At 43.2% G+C, this 21,651-nt stretch overlaps 1 protein-coding gene across 1 annotated transcript in view; it reads left to right on the top strand.

The window, feature by feature from the left end:
• Positions 1-21,651, top strand: part of LOC114663207 (zinc finger protein 91-like) — a 103,753-nt gene that overhangs the window by 5,968 nt on the left and 76,134 nt on the right. The window lies entirely within an intron of this gene.

Raw genomic sequence — 21,651 nt, 5'->3', positions numbered from 1 at the left:
CAGATTCGTTGCACTAGGGCTCTTTTTCACTGCTACACCACCAAATAGTGGGCGGTAGCATAAGGAATGCTGCGTGGTGAAAATGGACAGAGAGCCTGGAGATACTTTAGTTTTAAAAGGTCACATGTGTAAATACTGTTTCTATACTACTGGATAATACTGCAAGCCAAGTTGTACGTGTTTTATTTGTTTTCAATACAGTGTAATGTACCTGGGTACTGTGTAATAGTGTGACGACATGTTTTCAAACCCCGTCTTAAGTTATATAGCACATTAAATGCTTTGTGTTAAGTGATTCTTAAACTGACTTCTTCTTGCACTACGAGGAGGCGCCGGCAGCGAACCCCGCACAGAATACATTCACTTCATGATCTTCCTTCTCTCTGAACATTTAGAATGCTAAAATAAATACTTAATATAATTTTCATGGTGAAATGCATTAAAGCATGCATTAATCATATGGGGGCACGGCGGCGTGCCTGCCTTGCGTTTGCATGTTTTTCTGGTGGGTTTACTCGGCGCTTCAGTTTCCTTTCAGAGTCATGTAGGATGAGGGGTTTTGTTGTGCTATATTGACCCTGCTAGTGTATGTTTTGCTCATATTCATCCTTTGATGTGCTGACGACTCGTTCAGAGATGGAGCAACTCTGAATGGATGGCATAATTAAACATGTATAACGAAGATATTTTTAAAGTTCTGAACACTCCGTGGGCTAACTAGTTTTAATTTCACAAAGACGTTTATCGTGTGGTGATTGGTTATGTGGAGAAAGAAAAAGGACGGATAGGAACTGGGGTTTTAGTACGTCAGACAGAGACAACACGCGTGCAATAAAGAAAGCCCGCTCAGAAGAACATCCATTGAATTCTGTGTTCGTGTCTCCGACCAGCAGATCACAAACCCAACATTTATACAATAGTTAAGTTAAACCTGTGTGATAGCCATTCATACATCCAGTTTTTTGGAGCCTCGTCACACCTGCGATAAAGTTCTCTACACTGAACATAATAGTGCAACTATCAGTAATAATACAATTATTTATTTTATTGTTATTATTTATTAGTTTAAATATTATGCAGTTTAATGATGGTAAAGTTGTTTAAAAAGTCACTTTAACGTGTCAGTGGACAGAGATTGTTAACATTAACAAAGTGTAGCTGGTTTACAAAAAATATTTACTATTTATTCCTTTTCTAAGACATACACCTGTATTGAGTGCAATACAACTTTTGACAAGCACCTCTGGATATTTTACTAAGTCTAAATGCCTCTTTGGATGGTTGAAAATATGTTGTCAAAATTATAGTTTAAGTTTTTGCAAAATTTGTTCAATAAAAAGATTCTATATTTTGACTGCATCTGTTATGCAATGTGATTCCTTCTCCATTAGTGCCACCCCCTTGAAAACCATCACTTTATGGGGCAATGCAAACCTGTATTAATATTTATGTGCACATTAAAATGCTTTTTTTGTACAATGTACAATACTCTTGACAGTGGAATAGGTTATTCTTAGCCAGTAATTCCAGTGGAAAATGTGGTTAACATCCACTCATGCATGGGGAAAAAAATACCGTTGAATACCGTGAAACCGGAATAATTTAGAAAAATACCGTGATATAGAATTTTGGTCATACCGCCCACCCCTAGTCTCCTGTCACCTTTACTCTTTAATGCTGGATAAACTTTACGTGTGACGGGGATGTTAACAGCGGTGGTCTTCTGTCCTGGTCTGTGGAGTCCTTTGTTCAGCTGCTGTGTTTCTCCATTATGTGTATTTAAAGATGCAAAGAAATGAAAGTGGAAGCCACTTGAAAGCTTAACTGAGATTTGACAAAGTTTGGTCAGAGTCCAGGATTTGAAAGGACACGGTTAATGTTAGAGGATTCGCCACACAGAGCAAAACACAGAGGACACGGAGAGCAAAACCATTTCAGATAAGACAACCAGGAGTTCATCAGCAGTTCATTTGCTTTTTCCGTTATGGCTGCTAAAACTGCTGCCCCTTCAGACAGTGGAGCATTCTGCTTTGGAAGTCGCAGTCAGGGAAAAGCAGAAGGGGGTTTGATATCCACTGCCCTGGGTAATGAACTCCTTAGAATAAGCTGATGCTTCTGCACTTGGATATAAATTTTGAGCCGGTAGTCCGTGATTTATTGTGTCCCAGGCCAGCTAGTTCATATATTAATAATAATAATAATAAGTTTTATTTATGTAGCGCCTTTCATACACTCAAGGACACTTTACAATTCAATAAACACATAAGACAATCAGGAGTTCATCAGCAGTTCATTTGCTTTTTCCTTTGCTCCTTCTCTACCACGTGGCAGATCTTTGTCTCCACATTTCAGGTTCAATTTTTATGACACTTAAGATGTTAATTAGTCAAACCCGTTTGTTCTTTCAATTATAAAGTCTCACCATTTCAATGACAATACCTGGCGCCTTACATTGTGAGTTGTCTGGAATTCAGTAATGAGCCTTCTGTACTTCTTGTCTTCTTCCTGAATGTCTTGTGTTTACATGAAATTATGCATTTATGTCTTACTGCAGATCTACCAGAAAGTGGAACTTCCTCTCCATCTTTACTTCCTCTGATATCTGTTCAACATAGAGCACTGCAAAATGAACTTGTGAAACAACTGTCTTCTGGACCAGAGACTGCACCAGCCTTGTTGCCACACAGTGTACAGCCTCATGTGAAATCAGCGAAGGTAGACACAATCAACAATCAGCAACAGGTTTGTGATACAAATTCAGCAAGTGAGAAGGTCTGCCAAGACTGGGAGAAAATTGCTAAACATAAGTTGAGTCATACAAGACGAAAGCCATGTTCTTGTTCTGAATGTGGCAAAGCGTTCACTGACATGAGCAGTCTTGCCAATCATATGAGAACTCACACTGGGGAGAAGCCATATTGTTGTTTGGAATGTGGTAAACGTTTTTCACAAATGAGCAACCTTCAGAACCACAAAATAGTTCACACTGGAGAGAAGCCATACTGCTGTTCTCAGTGTGGAAAACAATTTTCACGAATGTGTAGCCTACATAAACACTCAAGAATCCACACTGGAGAGAAGCCCTATTGTTGTGCTGAATGTGGCAAACGATATGCCAGCAGGACCAATCTTCAGATCCACACACAATTTCACACTGGTAAAATGCCATATTCATGTTCCGAATGTGGGAAACAATTCTCCAGTAACAGCAATCTTAAGATCCACAGCAGAATTCACACTGGGGAAAAGCCTTATTTCTGTCCTGAATGTGGGAAACGATTCTCCAGGCGTAGCAGTTTTCACAGCCATAAAGGAATTCACACTGGAGAGAAACCTTATTGTTGTTCTGAATGTGGCAAAAGATTTTGTTTGAGGAGCGGCCTAAAACTTCATGTGAGAAATCACACTGGAGAGAAACCCCATTGCTGCTCTGAATGTGGTAAACAATTTTTGCATAGGAGCTGTCTACATAAACATTCAAGAGTCCATACTGGAGAAAAACCATACTGCTGTTTGAAATGTGGCAAAAGATTTTCGCAAGTAGGTAGTTTACAGAAACACTCCACCATCCACACTGGAGAGAAACCTTACTGCTGTTCCGAATGTGGCAAACGATTTTCACAAACAAGTAATCTAAATCAACACCTAAGGATTCACACTGGAGAAAAGCCATTTTCCTGTTCTGAATGTGGGAAGCAATTCTCCAACAGCAGTAACCTTCGGGTCCACTCAAAAATTCACAATAAAGAGGAAAAATGTGAAAGCAGGTAGTTGATTCTGCCTGATAGAGCAGGAAAGAGTAACTCACTAGGCAGTCATTTACACGGTCCTGAAGACCAAAGATTCCTACACGCAGACATAAAGTGGCCAGTGCACTTCACTGAAGACTCCGCAAAAAATACAACTTGCCAACACTCCGAAGACACAGGGACCGCAGTACTGATAGAATAACAAAAAAACTAGGAGATGTTAGTCATTTGGGACTTCAAAATTCTTCCAGAGGAAAAAAAGACCCTAAGCAAACAAAGTTATTGAAGAAAAACGCTCTAACAAAGCATAGGATAGTTGGTGTCTCAATCCTAAGTGACTATTAAGTTTTAAAAATGAAGAGGCAAATAGAAAATTATACACAAACACCATCTGAGACAAGCCAGATGTGGAGCAAAACACCTGAAAGTGTACGCTGATCAGCAGGTCTAACCCAAAGGAACTTTCAGGGCCTTCTTATCTCCACCAAGTGCTCCAGAAAATGAAGCAAAATCTAATGGACGTCCTAAAGACAGACGACTCGACGCACCGTTTAGAGCACCAAAAAGAACTTTGAAATAAGACAAAGCACACTACCTACAAAAAAGAGGATATCCCATCACGTGCAACTCCTCTCTGATCCTTGGGACTACAACCATTAGAGGAAACTGACCCCACATACTGTAAATCTCTGTCAGGTGAGCTGATGGGTGAAGGTGTCCGACAGATCTACACAATTAACGTCATACATGGGGAGAAGGACAAGAAGGACAACACGGTGGAGCCAAGAAAGTGCAAAAAACAGCAGTATGACCAGGGCACTGGGAGCACATGGCAAAAAATAAAATGGAGAAACTGGACATCAGGCTGATGGAAGTCACAGTCCAAAGTGACTAAAACAAAAAGAAAATTGTAAAATCGTACGCAATGCTGGCCACAATGCCAACCTGTGCCATAAATGATGTGTCCCCTTTGTGTTTGGTCCTTTTGGATTTATAATCAAAATGTTTCCACCATCTCGATATTTACTGGGAACAATGCAGAGCCCATGCTGTGTGACTGTAGGGGACGAGAGCTGCTCGTGACATTGCGGAGCACAGACCCAGCCATATGGAGAAACTGGCGTGAGAGGAGGAAGCGCCGCTCTTTTAAATGTCGTTTGAGTTCACACGGCAGGAGTCTCACAGTGCAGGCGTCCTGTTACTCCTAATTGAACTCTGGGCACTGGTGGTCTTAAGATGCACATAACAATCCACTGCAGTCCTCCTTGCAGTAAATGCTGTTTTGGGAGACATGTGAGAGTTCACGTTGTATGGAGAGGTGAAACATAAAACAGTTTAGATGATGAGACAAGAAAGGGGAAACAGTCTTTGCCTTATGAATAAAACAAGAAGTCTTCAAGAAGAAACGGATCTACTGGACCGATTCATTTTACTAAACATATGTTGTCATTGGCAAGTTTCTGGGGTGGGACCCTCAGGCTGATGCCCCTCACCTTATGCGTTACCCGACTATCGCAGTCAAATCTCAGTTTCTCTTTCAGGAATCTTCAGCAGTTCAGCATATTGTAAGAGTTGAATTTGAACCCTGGGCCAATGTGCACCTAGCATGTGTCTGATTCTCATATTCTTAAAAGTGATGCTGCTATTTAATTATTCACTATGATAAAAGCATTTCTCGTTATTTTTATATTACCCCTAAGAGAAAGTCTTATACAGTATTTTATGGCACAATCATTTTTCTGTATTTTTCTAGAAAGTACCTGTTTTGATCATGTGATATGAACAATGGCGGGTGCCTGAGAGTCAGTAAGACTGCAGTAACGGAACTCTCCATACTGAGGTATATGATATGTGAACGCTGAGGGTTATTAGGTGGAGACGTGTGACTGGCCTGACAGCCAAGATCAGTGCTGAATATGCGATGTGTGCTCCTGTGATGGCGACTCGCTGCTGTTCAAGAGCGAGACGGCGGAGATGCGGACTGATGACGGGCTTCAGGACCACTGCAGTACACCAGGACAATGAAGTGTGTCGTCTGGAGTTATTGCTGAGGTCTGTCCTCCCCATTCACAACGTGCTTTGTTCCTCGTCCCTCCCTGCCTTAATGCTCTTTCATATTTGTCAGCGATTGTTTTAGCTGCACTGTAAAAACTGCTGAGCTATAAAACTCAAATGGGGTGAGAACACTGATTGCCTTAAGCCATTTAAGTTTAATGATTCAATCAGTTGAGCCGCACTAATTCTCTGAACTGTGTGTGAACAACTCAAGCGTTTATAGTCATTTAAACGTAAGTAAAGTGAACTGTACTGACTACTGTATTTATTGAGCTGAACTTAAAATTATTGAAAGTTTGGACTTTGTGATGAATGAGAATGATGTTGGAATCCCTTAAATGTACTGTTTTTACACAAATCCAACAATGTAAGTTGAACTAACTCACTTCTGTCTGTTCAGGTGAAATATCAGACAAATGTTGTAGTAACATTATAGTGAATAGTTACTGGCGGCACGGTGGTGCAGTGGTAGCGCTGCCGCCTCGCAGTTAGGAGACCTGGGTGTTTGCCTCCCGGGCCCTCCCAGCGTGGAGTTTGCATGTTCTCCCCGTGTCTGCGTGGGTTTGCTCCCACAGTCCAAAGACATGCTGGTTAGGTGGATTGGCGATTCTAAATTGGCCCGTGGGTGTGTTTGTATGTGTCCTGCGGTGGGTTGGCACCCTGCCCGGGATTGTGCCCTGTGTTGGCTGGGATTGGACCCCCGTGACCCTGTGTTCGGATTCAGCAGGTTGGAAAATGGATGGCTTAATGGATGAATAGTTCCTACTCACTTCAATTAAGGAAACTGATTGTCTTCACCCATTTATTAACTCAATAGAAATACTCAACAGGATAACCAGGTAGATGTTTATTAAAACACCAGTTACGTTTTGTACCAAATGACCAATAAGAATCACACAGCTCTCTGATTTTTCTCAGAGCAAGCTGATTTATATCACAGCATGTTAGATTTACTTACAGCACTGACATTTTGCTAGATTTCTTGAAAATGAACCGATGCGACTCAAAGCAAGACAAACTATGATAGAAATTATTATGCAAAATGCCGAACACAAAATAAAATGTTAGTAAATATTTTGGCTCCTTGTTGAAATAGTTTAACCAGAATAAAAACCCTGAAGGCTGGCAGTGTTGACAGCACAATGCACATTCGCTTGTGGCACAACACCCACTAAGAACTTCAGTCAGACTCGTTTCTCAAGGCCGGTAACTTTGGTTCGAGTTCCATCATCCACTCCAAGGAGCCACTCGGCCTCTCTGGGTGGCGGAGATGAAGAGCACATATGAAGTCAAATCAAATCACCAGTGCATCGGCCCAAGAGCTGTGAGAAATTCTAAAGTGATTGACACACACACACACAGAGAGTGGCTGAAGAGGAACGAGGGCAGACATGTTGTCTTCATCCGAAATTCAAGAAAGGAAACTCACCGGATATTTCTTATGCTTGTACAAGTTACAGTCTACAGTTTGTTATCCCAGCTAGCCGCAGATGTTGTGGTCTACCTCTACACATACACTGAGCAAAACACAAGTGATGGCAAACAGCTCTGTGACGTATTAAGGTGGTCACGGGCCCCTAGGCTACTCTTTGTGTGGGCCCCCTATTACAGAGGATACTCACAATGCTTTACCAGGAAATAAAAAATGATTTAATGCCACGTGTAATAACGTGCTGGGAATATCACAGAGCCGAAATGTGCCCACTTGGGGCACACTAGCAGATGCCAACATCCGCAGAAAGACCCCGACAGCCTTTACTATAAATAGTAAAGTACCGGTGGATCTGCACGTTGGTAACCGCTTTTAGCTTTCTAAACCAACCGGTGTGATAACGGCAGTAGTAGTTTACTGAGGTAAAATCACATATCAGATAAAGCAAATCTTCTTCTTCTTTCGGTTGCTCCCATTAGGGGTCACCACAGCTGATCATCTTTGTCTGCATATTTATTTTGGGAACATTTTACGCCTGATGCCCTTCCTGACGTAACCCTCCCCATTTATCTGGGCTTGTGACTGACATGAGGAAACACACTGGTTTGTGTACCCCCCGTGGCTGGGTTATATATATCAAATAAAACTACAACACAGTAACACAAAGTCATAACACAATCATACAGTAAAGACACCTTTTCCTACCTTTAGAAGATTTTCTTCCTTGTTTTCCTGACAGCGATGTCCTTGATGAGGCTGGTAAGATCCACTGAGCGCAGAATATCACTTTCGATGGACACCAGAGACCGCTCATTCAGTCTGTCTTGGCCCACCGTGGATCTCGGTCTGTTTTGAAAGTGAACGCTCCCCGCTAGCATTCGTTACCAGCAAAGTCCTAAATATCCGGAGTGCCATGTCAACATTTGGAAACACTGACTGTCATTTTCTTCCTCATATAAGTCGCACCAGTGACCTTGCTGAGATGTCCTTGTTTTCTTTAATAAATTCTCTGAATTGTCCAATTTCATCCACAAAATCTTCCTCCAGATCACCGGCATATTTCTTCTGAAGATTAGCTGCTCCACATTTCGAAGATCTTCTACAGAGATGGAGGGAATATTGTTCAAAAATCCAAACATCTGCTCAGTGTCTTTGTAGGAGTGATACCTCCAGTCCAGTTCGGCGACGAGTCGTTCTGTGACGGCGATAAAAACGTTTGTTCTGAACTTGTCTCGGCCTGATGGGTTCATCTGCCTCTGTGTGTCCACTTTGTAGTGTGGTGGACACAGTTGGTGACGTTCTTCACACCACTCTCAAAGTTGTCAAAATCATCTCGCAGGCCGGCTAAATAATTCATAACTCAATGAGCTGATGAGATCAACAGCGTTACGTAAATCCAAATCAAGTGCCTGCAGAGCAGTGCCAGTCTTGTCAAAGTAACAAAAAAGGGGGCGCAAATGTTACCATATGTGGCGTGATTACGCTATTTATAGGGAAATGTTAAACTTGTAGCGGTGTATCAGCAGCACAAAATATAGGAATACATTTTAATAGGGTTTCAAAAAAACATTAGGGGGGCGCGATTAAAAACTAATATGAAAACTCGGGTCGCAAACACTTAAAGGTTGAGAAACGCTGCTGTAGTTTGTCCATCTTTGCGTAGCGTGTCCTGGCTTCATCCCGAGCAGTAAGGGTTTGGTTCGGGTCATCAGCTAACTTTTACTTCTGATGCAGTGCTTTTATTGCCAGTGTGTGTGCCAACCATCTTGTGTCTGAAAAGCCTTTCAAAGCCTCTGTCCTGCGGATCAGCATTTTGTTGCTGACTGGATGAAGATTTGACAGCCTTGAGATATCCAGCCCTGCGTGGAGTTTGCATGTTCTCCCCGTGTCTGCGGTTTCCTCCCACAATCCAAAGACATGCAGGTGAGGTGCATTGGCGATTCTAAATTGTCCCTAATGTGTGCTTGGTGTTTGTGTGCCCTGCAGTAGGCTGGCGGCCTGCCCGGGGTTTGTTCCTGCCTTGTGCCCTGTGTTGGCTGGGATTGGCTCCAGCAGGACCCCCGTGACCCTGTGTTAAGATATAGCAGGTTGGACGATGGATGGATGGAATATCCAGTCAATTTAGGGATTTTCTTTAGCAGTTCTTGGTTACGCTGTCCTTTCAGCCGTTGTGCTCCGCTATCATGTTTTCTTTTGGGCATTTGATGTCCAGTTACCCAGAATAACACAGTGGGGTGGTATGAACCCTAATCTACCCAATCAGCTGTTTACATTTAAAATGTTTCTTACTGGCCAATGGGCATCAGGGAGGCGGTTTTTCTTTTAGTAAATTAAAACAATAATTCAAAATAGTTTGGCCAATCCCAGACCCCTGCAGCGTAGGCCAGCCTGTGCATTAATCCGCACCTGCCGACAGCTTCACGTTTTTCTTTGTAAAAAACACTCAGTCTGTTCTAAAGTCATATTAAAATAACTCAAACACTCGAGGACTAATACCGACAATTATGAAATGATCCTAAACCTGCACACCAGTACTCCCATGCTATGAACTCGTCACAGTGGTACCAACAGCTTGTCTTCCTAATATCAGGGTATGTAACGTGACTGGTTACCTGATGTTCTTATGCGACTAACACCCATAGACGAAACTGTGCAGAAATACGTAAAACTGCAGCTAACAGTGGCTACTGGAGGGAGACATGCTGCCTACAGTCTATTAAATTCTATACCAGTAAGCCCTGATTCTCTAACGAATCGCAAATGAACGAATGGCAGTCACTCTGTGCTCCATACAATCGCTGGAGGGATGACACACGATGGAGGGTGGGAGTGTTCTGGGAGGGTATGGATTTAATTAAATACATATATCTGTATTTATATTCATCAATATATTTAAATTGAAATAGAATTGTAATTGTTATGTCCTTTAAGCACAAAATGTCCTTGCGTCGCTGCATATATATGTATGCAATATATCTGAGTGTAAAGGTGTACATGAAGTACATAGGAACTAAAGAAGTCATCAAATGGTAGATTACAAATAGTTAATCCAATATTTCTTTATACATAACATTTGTAGTAATGATGGTGTCTTGTCCTTGAATGAGTTTTCCTTGGTATGGAGAACTTAAACCCTTAACTTTAACATCACATGAACGCTGAACTCTTGAGAAGGCCACATACAGTTGTCCATGTCCAAATACAGGCTCAGAGAGGTAAATGCCTACTCTGTCCATGGTCTGTCCTTGGGGTTTGATGATTGTCATGGCAGATGCAGCCTTAATGGGAAATTGGCGTTGTCTAAGTTTAAAAGGTAATTCCAGGTCAGAACTTGTAAGGTCAACTCTAGGAATCAAAACAGCATTGTTAGTATGTGATCCTGTAAGCACTTGTGCTTCAATAACATGGTCTGTCATGGTGTTCACGACTAACCGTGTCCCGATGCATAAACCTTGTTTAGTATTAAGGTTTCTTAATAGCATGACTATTGTCCCTTCTTTAAGGTTAAGATTGTGTTGTGGTAATCCGGCCGGGTTAATAGTGTTTAAATATTCTAAGGGGAAATTAAGATGCTCAGTTTCGTCTTCAGAATCCACATTGTCAGTACTTAGAAAGAGGCGGCTTTCTCCAGGAAGCAATGCAATGACTTGGTTGTTTATCTGATCAACGTCAATAATATAGCCCGGTGCATTAAAAGTGGTATCTGGTCTAACGTACTGTAATACTGTAATGTGATTGAAATATGCTGTGTAGTATTTCCGTTAGTTGAGCTCTTTCGTTTTGGAGCCGTGACTCCTGTGTTTCTGCTGTTTCAGAAGCGCGTTGTAGTCACCTGCATTCATTGTTTTTCTCCACACGGGCTCGTTTTTGTATTTCCGTTAGTTGAGCTGTTTCTTTTCGGAGCCGTGACTCTGTTAGCTATACATCATTTACTATTAGGAATTATAATGGCACTTACGTTTAATACAGAGCGTTCGTTTATTGTGTTTATCCATCTGGTCTCGTTTCTGTGTTTTCTGTGGCTGGACTGTTAATAATTAATTCAAATATGCTGTGTAGTCTGGACCTTTGGGGATTCCGTACTGTAATACTGTAATGTGGTGAGCTGTTTCGTTTTTGAGCCGTGACTCTGTGGTGTTTCAGAAGCGCGTTGTAGGCGCCTGCGTACATATGCTGTGTAGTCTGGACCTTTGTGGATTCCGTACTGTAATACTGTAATGTGATTCAAATATGCGCTGAATCCTCTCGTTTTTGTTTTTTCTGTGGCTGTGTCGTTAGCTATGGGCTTGGTTTTGTATTTCCGTTAGTTGAGCTGTTTCGTTTGCCTGTGGTGTTTCAGAAGCGCGTTGTAGGCGCCTGCGTTCATTGTGTTTATCCGTGCGGGCTCGTTGCAGTGCGGCAGTGTGCGTGCGCTTCGATGCTCCCTGCGTCCTGCGTCCGTGACATCCGGTTTACAACCTTCGGTTAGTAGTATGGATTATTACGTATATATGGATTTGTTACCGCAGACTGAAGAAGTAATCGATTAGCTTGCCATCTCTGAAGGTCTGTTGAGTGGTAGGCCCGCTAGGGTGGCGGCGCTTGCTGCATTTACGTCATTCTTGTCCTCATCTTCATATATTCATCTTCCACTTTAATACATTAGTAACTTTATGACCTGCTCCTCATTTGCTGTCTTCTCCTGCTCGTGTATTCTTCTCCAGTCCAGCAAAGAAGGAGAATGTCAAGTTCTGATTGCTGATTCTGTGCAATTCACAGTCGAGCTGCACCCAACACGAAGGCACGTTATAAACCTGAATGATCCTGCATCTCTGAAAAACAAAAAGACAGACGGTCACAGGACATTTTTGAATGGTATGTTCTGAAGATTTGGATACAAGCAAACCAGACAGAAGTATCTGAAACATTTTCACTGATCACATAGAAATGTGACTTCAGAATATAAATGACAAAGCTCTTAATTCAAAAACGGCTTCTGAAGTGGTCAGCATTCCCGACACAGCCACATAGTTTTTGTTAAATGCGTCTGTGATATTTCCACTTACTCACAAAACAGGGCTGGCCATCTGTCTTTCAGCTCTGCCATGGCAGGAGCGCCAGTCACAGTTTGTTCACGCCGAAGTGCGAAGCTGCATGGCATGTGCTGACAGGTAAGCATCATGTCTCTCTCTGCAGTTGCCTTCTTGAATTCCTCCACCATTTCTAGCCTTATGGCCTCTAATGTGTCCTTAGTGTCACCTGAAGGAGTTGACTTCTCCTCTTCGGGGTCTTTTAATGTTTGACCTGCTGCACTTCCCTGCATGGATGGCTGCGTCTTCTCTGTTTAATTTTGTTCTGGAGTTGCCCATCTTGAAGCGCAGGCTGTTCTTCCAGCCATCATGTCCTGTCTTAGAGCCCCTCTCTTTTAAGCACAGGTGTTTCCTCACATGCTCTCCGCCGCCTTCCCTATTTGTTTGCTACTTGGGTGTTCTTTGTGTTTGTTTTTGATTTCATGAAATGCACAGCTGCCACGTCATAGGAGAACGATGGAGCGACAAAGACTTGTGGCCACCTATTGAGAGGCGCAGGTCAATCTGTATTATGTGACAGCACCGCCGTGTCATCGGTGCCCACTGGTCAAACTATCGTTACCATGGCCTTTGATGGAAGAGCCTCGATATTCACTCAATTACAGAGGGTATTATCGAAATCAGGATCTTCAAACTGCAGGCCGAAGTCACAGGCCAGGTCCAGTTTACTTTTCAGCTCTAATAGAAGGTCATTAACACTCTCAGGACAATAAGGCGAGATGAGCTTTACGGCCTTTTCTTCATCAAGAATGACCCTTAAGTTGAGAGGCACCGCCATTGTAACTTTATTACAGAAACTTATAAGAAACTCAGAACATCCCAATTCAAGCGTCATCCTGCAATAGCATAGCATGTATAACATCTTATGTCCCAAGACTAGTTAACAATAATCTTCACCTTAAAATCTAACACTCCGTTCAAGAGAAGCCACCAGACAAAAAGAAAGATGGCTGCTGGATGTGATACTCGTCTTTTACTCAAACTGAACTGAAACGTTTAGTGGAGAGAATTTGCTTTCCTGACACTTTGTAGGCAAACAGCGGCATCTTATCTTTCAGCTGATGTAAAGATTTCACAGAATACGCCTTTCCTTTGTGAGCAGTCGACTCATATGAGCGCAAGTGTCCAGTGCACCAAGTCTCAAAGATGTCATTGGCAATAACCAGAATGTCTGTAATCTCCTTAAACTCGGGCATGGCCGCCTGTGCCCCAGTGCAGACCAACATGCCAACCACGAAAGGTGTGCCATCGATGGTTACCTCTTTTGCGCCAAGTACATGACCGCTTTCTGTAAAGCTCATACAAGCGCCCGTGCCTCTGTGGGCGAGGATTCAATAAACAAAGGGTCCACTTGTGAAGTCTGCACTGGTGGCTTCCAAAGTCTCGGTGGTGCCAAGTGAAAAGCCATCATTCTTGGTGTCTCTCTGATAAACGTTTTAAAACACTTTTGAAGTTGTGTGTTTCATGAACACCTTGTGTGTCTCCTCAGACCTTACTGTCCCGAGATGTACTAGAGGACCAAAGCACTTTAGGAGATGAGGGTAGCGCTCAAGATAATGATGGCCGCAGTAGACAGGTGGGGAAATCTTAACAGACGTGTACTGTCCAGTGTCGTCTCTGGATGTACCACACACAGCAAGTTCTACTATGTCTTCCATTATAATCTCCTGTCCCCTTCTGCTACTCTTGAGCCTCTGAGAACTGGTCTAAGCAGTCCAAGGAGAGTGCGGTTCTCATGCCCATTCTCACCAATTGTTCCTGGAGTGGCAGAATGATGTGGGGATGGTGAACCTTGTCAGAATGCTGGGAAGGAAAAGACAGCGTTGCCCTTTTCAAATCATACAGAGAAAAATATTTTTTGCCTATCATACCTTCCAAACCCAGGATAAGCTCCACAGGAAGCACACCGTCAAAGAGGCCATCAAGATGTCGGCTGGAAATCCTGTGATTGGATGGAAATATGAGAGGTGGTCAGATAGGGTGCAAGTGTTTTTAACAGCACAGTCATTTTCACTGTCATTGTTCTGTGCTGCATGAACGAGGTGATGGTGTTGCTCTTTTGTCCTCATCTCACAATTACCTTTGACTGCATCTGATGTCTGCAAGGCGGCAACACATTGGCCTGAAATCTTCATTGACACCCGCTAGGCCACGTGCAGCAACAACCGAGAGGAGTGTGCCTTTGAGACAGTCGACACCTGTGTCCTCCATCGTCCGTATGTCATTCAAGAGGGCCACAAACATGTCTGCCTACCCCCACTGTCACACACCACTAGAACGGCACGTTGTATGGAGTGCAGCGCAGCACAACACTTCACTGGAAGGTGAGCCAAAGTCCAATCAACTGCACATACTTTGTATTTTTTCTTTGAAGTCCCAATTTCAAAATGGCATTTATAGAGAATGACAGATAACTTCCCTTCTCTCAGATGAAGGCCTGGATTTCCCTGACAGTAGACGCCATTGCGATATGATGAACACTGGCCAGGCTGCTGGGTGGGGATGTCTTGTAATTTCTCAAATACGCCTGCTTTTTTGGCAAAGAGATGAGAGACATCCATGAAGGAATACTGTGGTGACTCGATAAGGTGCTCAACAGGTTTAAAGTTTGGAAATATGTCCTCTTAGCCGTGGATAATGGAGCTTCAGATGTGATGGGTTTGTGCTAAACACGCTCATCCAATTTCACTTACACACTATCAGTAAAGGAGAAGTTATGTTTTCTGAGTATTTTAATAAGAGCGTCTTTGACCGTGAAAATAACTGATCAATACGCTCAATGACTTCGTGTGTCGCCCTCTCAGTTACATGGAGAGTTTCAAAAAGAAGGCCTCAAGATTATAGAGAGCCTTCAGCGCTGCCACCTGACATCTTCATCAGACATGTCTACAGGGTCTTGGTCAGCGTAGATATCCTGGGGAACATCCAACACGACTTGCACTACAACCGATACGTCCATTAGATAGATAGATAGATAGATAGATAGATAGATAGATAGATAGATAGATAGATAGATAGATAGATAGATAGATAGATAGATACTTTATTAATCCCAATGGGAAATTCACATTCTTCAGCAGCAGCATAATGATACAATAAATAATATTAAATTAAAGAAAGATAATAATGCAGGTGAAAAACAGACAATAACTTTGTATAATGTTAAATGTTAACGTTTACCCACCTGGGTGGAATTGAAGAGTCGCATAGTTTGGGGGAGGAACGATCTCCTCAATCTGTCTGTGGAGCAGGACGGTGACAGCATTAGGATCTTCTCTGCATTTATGAGAATTAAACCGTGGAGCAGACATTGGTTTGAAACATGCAGTGCATAAACGGACAAGGCACAGATTGCTTGAGCCATAACTGCCCCCTTAAATGAAGGAACATGTCCCTCTCAACAAGCGGCACGTAAATCCACCGAGTGGAGAATGAAAAGCCAACCTGCTTGTCGTACTGTGGCCGTTACTGCTGGCCGCCCTTCTCACAGCACGTACAGCAGGCAGGGGTGTCAGTGAGTGACTTAAATGTGCTAACGGCGCACATCCACTTGTGATTCAAGCACGAAAAAGGAAACATCGCAGAATGCCAGCCATAATGGAGTCTGTGATGTCTTAGTAACTGTACTCTGATGGACGTAGAGAACGAACACAACGTCCACTTCCACATGATGCCACTGGCCTCAGCCAACAAGTAAAACAAAAAGAACCAAACAACTCAAAGTGAACGCAATACGATAAAATACTTAGAGCTGAATGAATATCAAGTAGCATGACTACAAACACTAAAAGGAAATGACGAGAAAGTCACCAACCTGCACGTGTGAGCCAGGGCTGAAGTCCAAACAAGCCTGCCTTTGAAGATTTGGCATATTAAGGAAAGAATCATTTTTCGGGTTAAAAGTAAAAGTAGCAATTGCTTAATAATTCACCCCACAAAATCTGCTGTTTCTTTTGCTGTCAGGCCTCTGATAACCAGAGGCCTCATGCATAACGGCGTGCGTAGAATTCGCACTAAAACATGGTGTACGGACAAAATGCAGAAATGTGCGTACGCACAAAAAAATCCAGATGCATAAATCTGTGCTAATGTCAACTTCCACGTTCCTCTGCTACATAAATCCTGGTCAGCATGAAAAGTAACGCATGTGCACGCGCCTGCTGTCCCGCCCCAACTCCTCCCAGAATTACACCTCTTTGAATATCCATCCATCCATCCATTTTCCAACCCGCTGAATCCGAACACAGGGTCACGGGGGTCTGCTGGAGCCAATCCCAGCCAACACAGGGCACAAGGCAGGAACCAGTCCCAGGGCAGGGTGCCAACCCACCGCAGGACACACACAAACACACCCACACACCAAGCACACACTAGGGCCAATTTAGAATCGCCAATCCACCTAACCTGCATGTCTTAGGACTGTGGGAGGAAACTGGAGCGTCCGGAGGAAACCCACGCAGACACGGGGAGAACATGCAAACTCCACGCAGGGAGGGCCCGGGAAGCGAACCCGGGTCCCCAGGTCTCTCAACTGCGAGGCAGCAGCGCTACCCACTGTGCCACCGTGCCGCCCCCTCTTTGAATATGCAAATCAATATAAATAGCCTTCTGTGAAAAGACAATGGGAAAAGCACAGGGGGAAAATAGAAGAATTTCAGCAAATACCAAGTGGAGGCAATGAAAAAACGTACTACTTGATGGTTTAAACAGTGGAATAATCAACCAAAGGAAGTTGATTGAGTGACATAGAGTGTCGAAGAAACTCGAAAGCTCAAGTTCACAAAGTCGCACAGGGCCTGAAATAAAAAAGAAGTGGTCAGATATCAAAGTCGCCATCAAAAGGGGAGTCGTAGCCCACCGTCTGAGTGTCACATGAAAGCTTATTAGGGAACAGTGTAAAAAAAAAATAGGGACACAGTGAGAAACAAGCACGAAATGTCAACTTTAATCACGTAGTTTATTTTGTCATTAAAGTAGAATATCATAAACTTCATCTTAAAATCGTTTAATTTACTAGTTTCTCAATCCCATTGTAACTAAAGTAGCACATTAAATGATTTGTTCTGTGATTGTTCTTCTATGTGCTCTGTGTGTGTGAATCACTACGTGCTTCTGGGCTTTCTCTTCCTCCGACAGGACACAGAATCCATGACATTTGTGACATTACAGCTCTCTGAATAACTAAAATACCGAGATGTATACGTGATATCAATTTCATGATGACAGGAGTTAAAGTGTGTTATTAAACACGGGGACATGGTGGCACAGTGATAGTGACGAGCAGGCGCCTCGTCCACAGATTGTTTCTGAGTCCCACAAGATGCTTACTGTGCCGTGCGTGACCTTCAATGAAATAATTTATCGCAGCAGTCCTGTCTTTTCAAACGTACTAACCTCCAATTCCTGTCCTTACTTTTCTTTCTCCAAGTACCCAATCGCCACACAATCAGCTCTGTAATAGACGTCAAGCCATCTGTAAGCTTACAACTCAGATTCTTCAAAACTTTTAAGGAACATTGAAATATCTTCATAGTACGTGTTTAATTATTCTATCCGTCTATCCTTCCAGTGTCGCGTCAGTCCCAACAAGATTACAGCGCAAGGCAGGAACAATCAGGGCGTCAGCTCGTCACTAGCACTGCAACACCGTGTCCTCACAAATTGAATTATTAACAATACAGATTATTTAAATGAAGTTAAAGTTTTATCTGTATAATGTAATAAACATATTTTGCTGCATTTCATCTTACAAATGATATCGTCATCATCTGTAAATACGCGCTTTATAAAGTGGCTCAGATTGTGTAATATTATAACTGTATCCCAAGTTTCCAGTGAGGTGATTGGACTTATACTGTAAGTCCAGACAGGTCTACAAGGAGCACTTGATGGGCTGACTGAGTGCGTTTAGAGTTCTTGAGATGAAACTCTTTGTGAACCGCGAGGTCCGTACAGGAAAGGCTCTGAAGCGACAGACCACGTGCGCTGTGTGTATAACTGTAAGTGATGAGAAATAAAAGGTGATTTGATTTAAGTGAACGCAGAATATCCACAGCTAGCATGAGCTGGAGCTGAGCCCACTCACATCACTAACAACTCAGGCTGAAAATGAAAAGGGAATCCCCCCGAAGCTCCGATTCGCTGACATGGAGACCTGAAAAGTGTGAAGAAGAGCTGAGACCACCCTGTCAACTCTGAGGGGTTGGGGGCGTTCAGATTTCATCTCAAGGTGGATTTGATGCGTTTGTGAGATAACCGGATAAAGACTTGACTGAACAGCACAGAAATAAGTAACCAAAAACAAACTTCATCACACACTTCATTATTAATGCTGACACAATTGTATTATTACTTGTTTACTGTCACATTTCATTATTCACGTTCAGAATTTTGTCCAAAATATTCCTCCATTAAGTGAAAGGAAGAGAAAGCAATTTAAAGGAACTGCAATACCACCAGATGGCAGGTGAACGTTACTAACACGCCCGCCGGGTCGATGCCACCAGGTGCGCTCAGCGTGTAGGCCGCACTTCAATGAGCCCACCAGGGGGATTCGGGCGAGTCGCCACGTAAGTGCCAGCCCTGAGCTGAGCCGTGCCAGGCAGGCAGATGAGTTTGGACAAAGTCTCTGGGCTTCTTGTTTTGTTTTGAGGCACAGATAATGGTTTGGAAATCTCATTTCAATTAATCTTATAGGTTCGTTACGAAATGATAAAACATCGACCTAAAAGATCGAGTGAACGTGGACCACCGCACTTAAAGGATGTCATTCATTTCTCCCTCTTTAGTTAGTGACAGGATGTTTTTGGCAGACCTAAGAATGTGATGTCAGTTACAAAGTGGTAAAATATTAAAAGCTCTTCATTGAAAACCAACCAGAATTAATAATTCACTCCATTTCAATGATGATGACACTCATCCCCATTGTCCTTTATTGTCAGCGAGAGACCTAAAGTTTCATAAGTCGTATTCCACATTCAAGTCATCGGCTATAAAAGAGGAGCAATTCAAAGTCAGTAAACCTCTCACTCAGTTCAGAAATGAAACGTACAAGAAAAACGACGCACTTGAAGACCCTCCGGGGCCAGTCCTGGTGGGCTTCTATCATCACGTGCTTTTAAAGCAGCAGCTCACTACATTGGATAGTGAAGAGAGCGGACCGCCATGTTTGATACGAGGTGTGACAGAGCTTTCTGCACTTTGTAAGATGATAAAAAGTAAATTCATAGCCAGACTCAGCTGAATGCCTCACTCCTCTCCGTGTTTCTCGAATTGTCCACATTGTGTTTTGCTGCAGCAGTAAATCATTAAAGACACTAAATCTCCTGTAACTGAGGACATGCCAGTAGAAGACAAACACTGAAAACTCGCCAGGTCAGCTCTGGTCCTCGTCCTGCTGATCGTCACACCGACATCTGAGCAGGGCGGTGGAGTCGGTAGATAAATCCTTCGACTCCGACTCCTCTATGTTTAATCTGCTAAAGTATTTTCCATGTTAATTAAAGGAAGGCAACATCGACGTCATCATTTAACCACAGAACTACTGGCTAGGACGCTGACTCTCTGCCGTATTGGCCAGTTTAAACCCCTGAACACCCATCAGGCCACATGATTACACACTCAAATGAATTTATTAAACACATTCGATCTGAAATCAAATGAAAACACATAATCCAGATTACAATATGTGAGTGTCAGGTTGTAGAACAGCTCAGCTGAACGTCACACTTGTCGTAACACAACTACTCACGCGGCTTTATTCTTACATCACAGAAGGACTTCATTAGGACTATTGTTTGTGAAATGGGACATTTGAACTTGCTGTATGTTTCTTTCATTGCAATTTAAATTTATTAGGAGTCTGCGTCGGTACATTTGTGCCGACTCCAGGTACCCAAAATTGTCTCCAACTCCACAGCCCTGCATCTGAGGTGACATTTGAGGTCCGTTTCCTTCCAGGGCCCTGTGGGGTCTTCCATGGCAGGTCCACTCCTTACAAATGTGACGAATGAGGAGCTCGGCGTGTCAGTAACTAACAGTCCAAAGGCTCTTGACATTTCATGGCGACTACAGAACTGCAAATAAACAACGTTATATGCGATCAGCTGACGGCAGACATCGCAAAGACAACTCACCGCAGCGGCCAGTGAGCCAACTGGTTTTTGGTCAGTGAATTTCTGTGACATGCGTTTGTCCAAAGCTGCATGAATGTCACTTGATTGTGTTAGTTAAGCTTCCCAAACGTCATAAGCACACCTGACGTGTGACAAAGGCAGCGCCGAGCCAATTAGACATCGAGTACGTAAAAGACATCCAGGCATAGGACACTCCTTTGAAATGACAATGACACAAATGACCAGTCGTATTGTCCAGTCTGCCATTCTGATGGGGTCACACAAACTGCGGCTTTCTTTGATTGCTCAATGCCGGCATATGAATTTATATTCAATGAATTCTGGATTCTGTTCTTGAATATCATTTTCCATTTCTGCTAACTGTGCCTCATATTGCTACTGAATACTTGTGTCCCGTAATCCGCCGCGAATCACCACAGTTTCAGTTGTTGACTCGGTCTGCTGATTTCGGACCCTCCTCAGTGCTGTTTGACCCCCAACTGAGGTTACTAAGGATCAGTTCTCAGCAGGCCCGGTCTTAGGTATTATGGGGTCCAGGAGCCCCCCTGGAAGCTCTGTGAAATGCGTGAAAATTAGACCAAGGAGTCGATCCGGGGCCCCCCGGACGCTGGGGCCCTAGACGGTCGTCTACTTCGCCTATGCCTAAGGCCGGGCCTGGTTCTCAGGGTCCGCCGAAGCCCACTTTGAGTGAACGACAAGCACTTGCCGTTTGTGGACTTGACTGAGCCTCGAAAGGAACAAAGTGGCTAATAAAGCGAGACGCACTCAGCTAAGTCTCATAAGTGCACTTCGCTGGATACCCCCAGGTGTTGCTCACACGCTGCCCCAAATCCTAGACGACTGAGCGCTGCTCCTACTACACGAGTGCTGGGGCCACCAGCATCCATGGCTTCATGTCCTTTAACATCTCACAATGACAAAAGTGACTCGACTGTTAACACAATAGTGCTGTAGGTTTCTGCATTTGACCCCCTTTACTGTTAGATATTATTGTATATCTTGTGTACTTCATGTGAATATATACAAATACACACAGGTGCTTTGATAAAACTTGGTTAAATGATGGTGAGAAGATTCAAGACTTCAACAAAAGCTAAACTGTTTGAGTTTTGTACACCCCGGGGGGGTAAACGTTAACATTATACATAGTGGAGTATATCAATTTCCCCTTGGGATTAATAAATTATCTATCTATGTATCAAAGCCCGCTA

The sequence above is a fragment of the Erpetoichthys calabaricus genome, chromosome 12, assembly GCF_900747795.2.
Source record: "Erpetoichthys calabaricus chromosome 12, fErpCal1.3, whole genome shotgun sequence".
Classification (NCBI taxonomy): Eukaryota; Metazoa; Chordata; class Cladistia; order Polypteriformes; family Polypteridae; genus Erpetoichthys; species Erpetoichthys calabaricus.
Note: the sequence above shows the minus strand (reverse complement) of the source record. Positions and strands in the feature narration are given on the sequence as shown.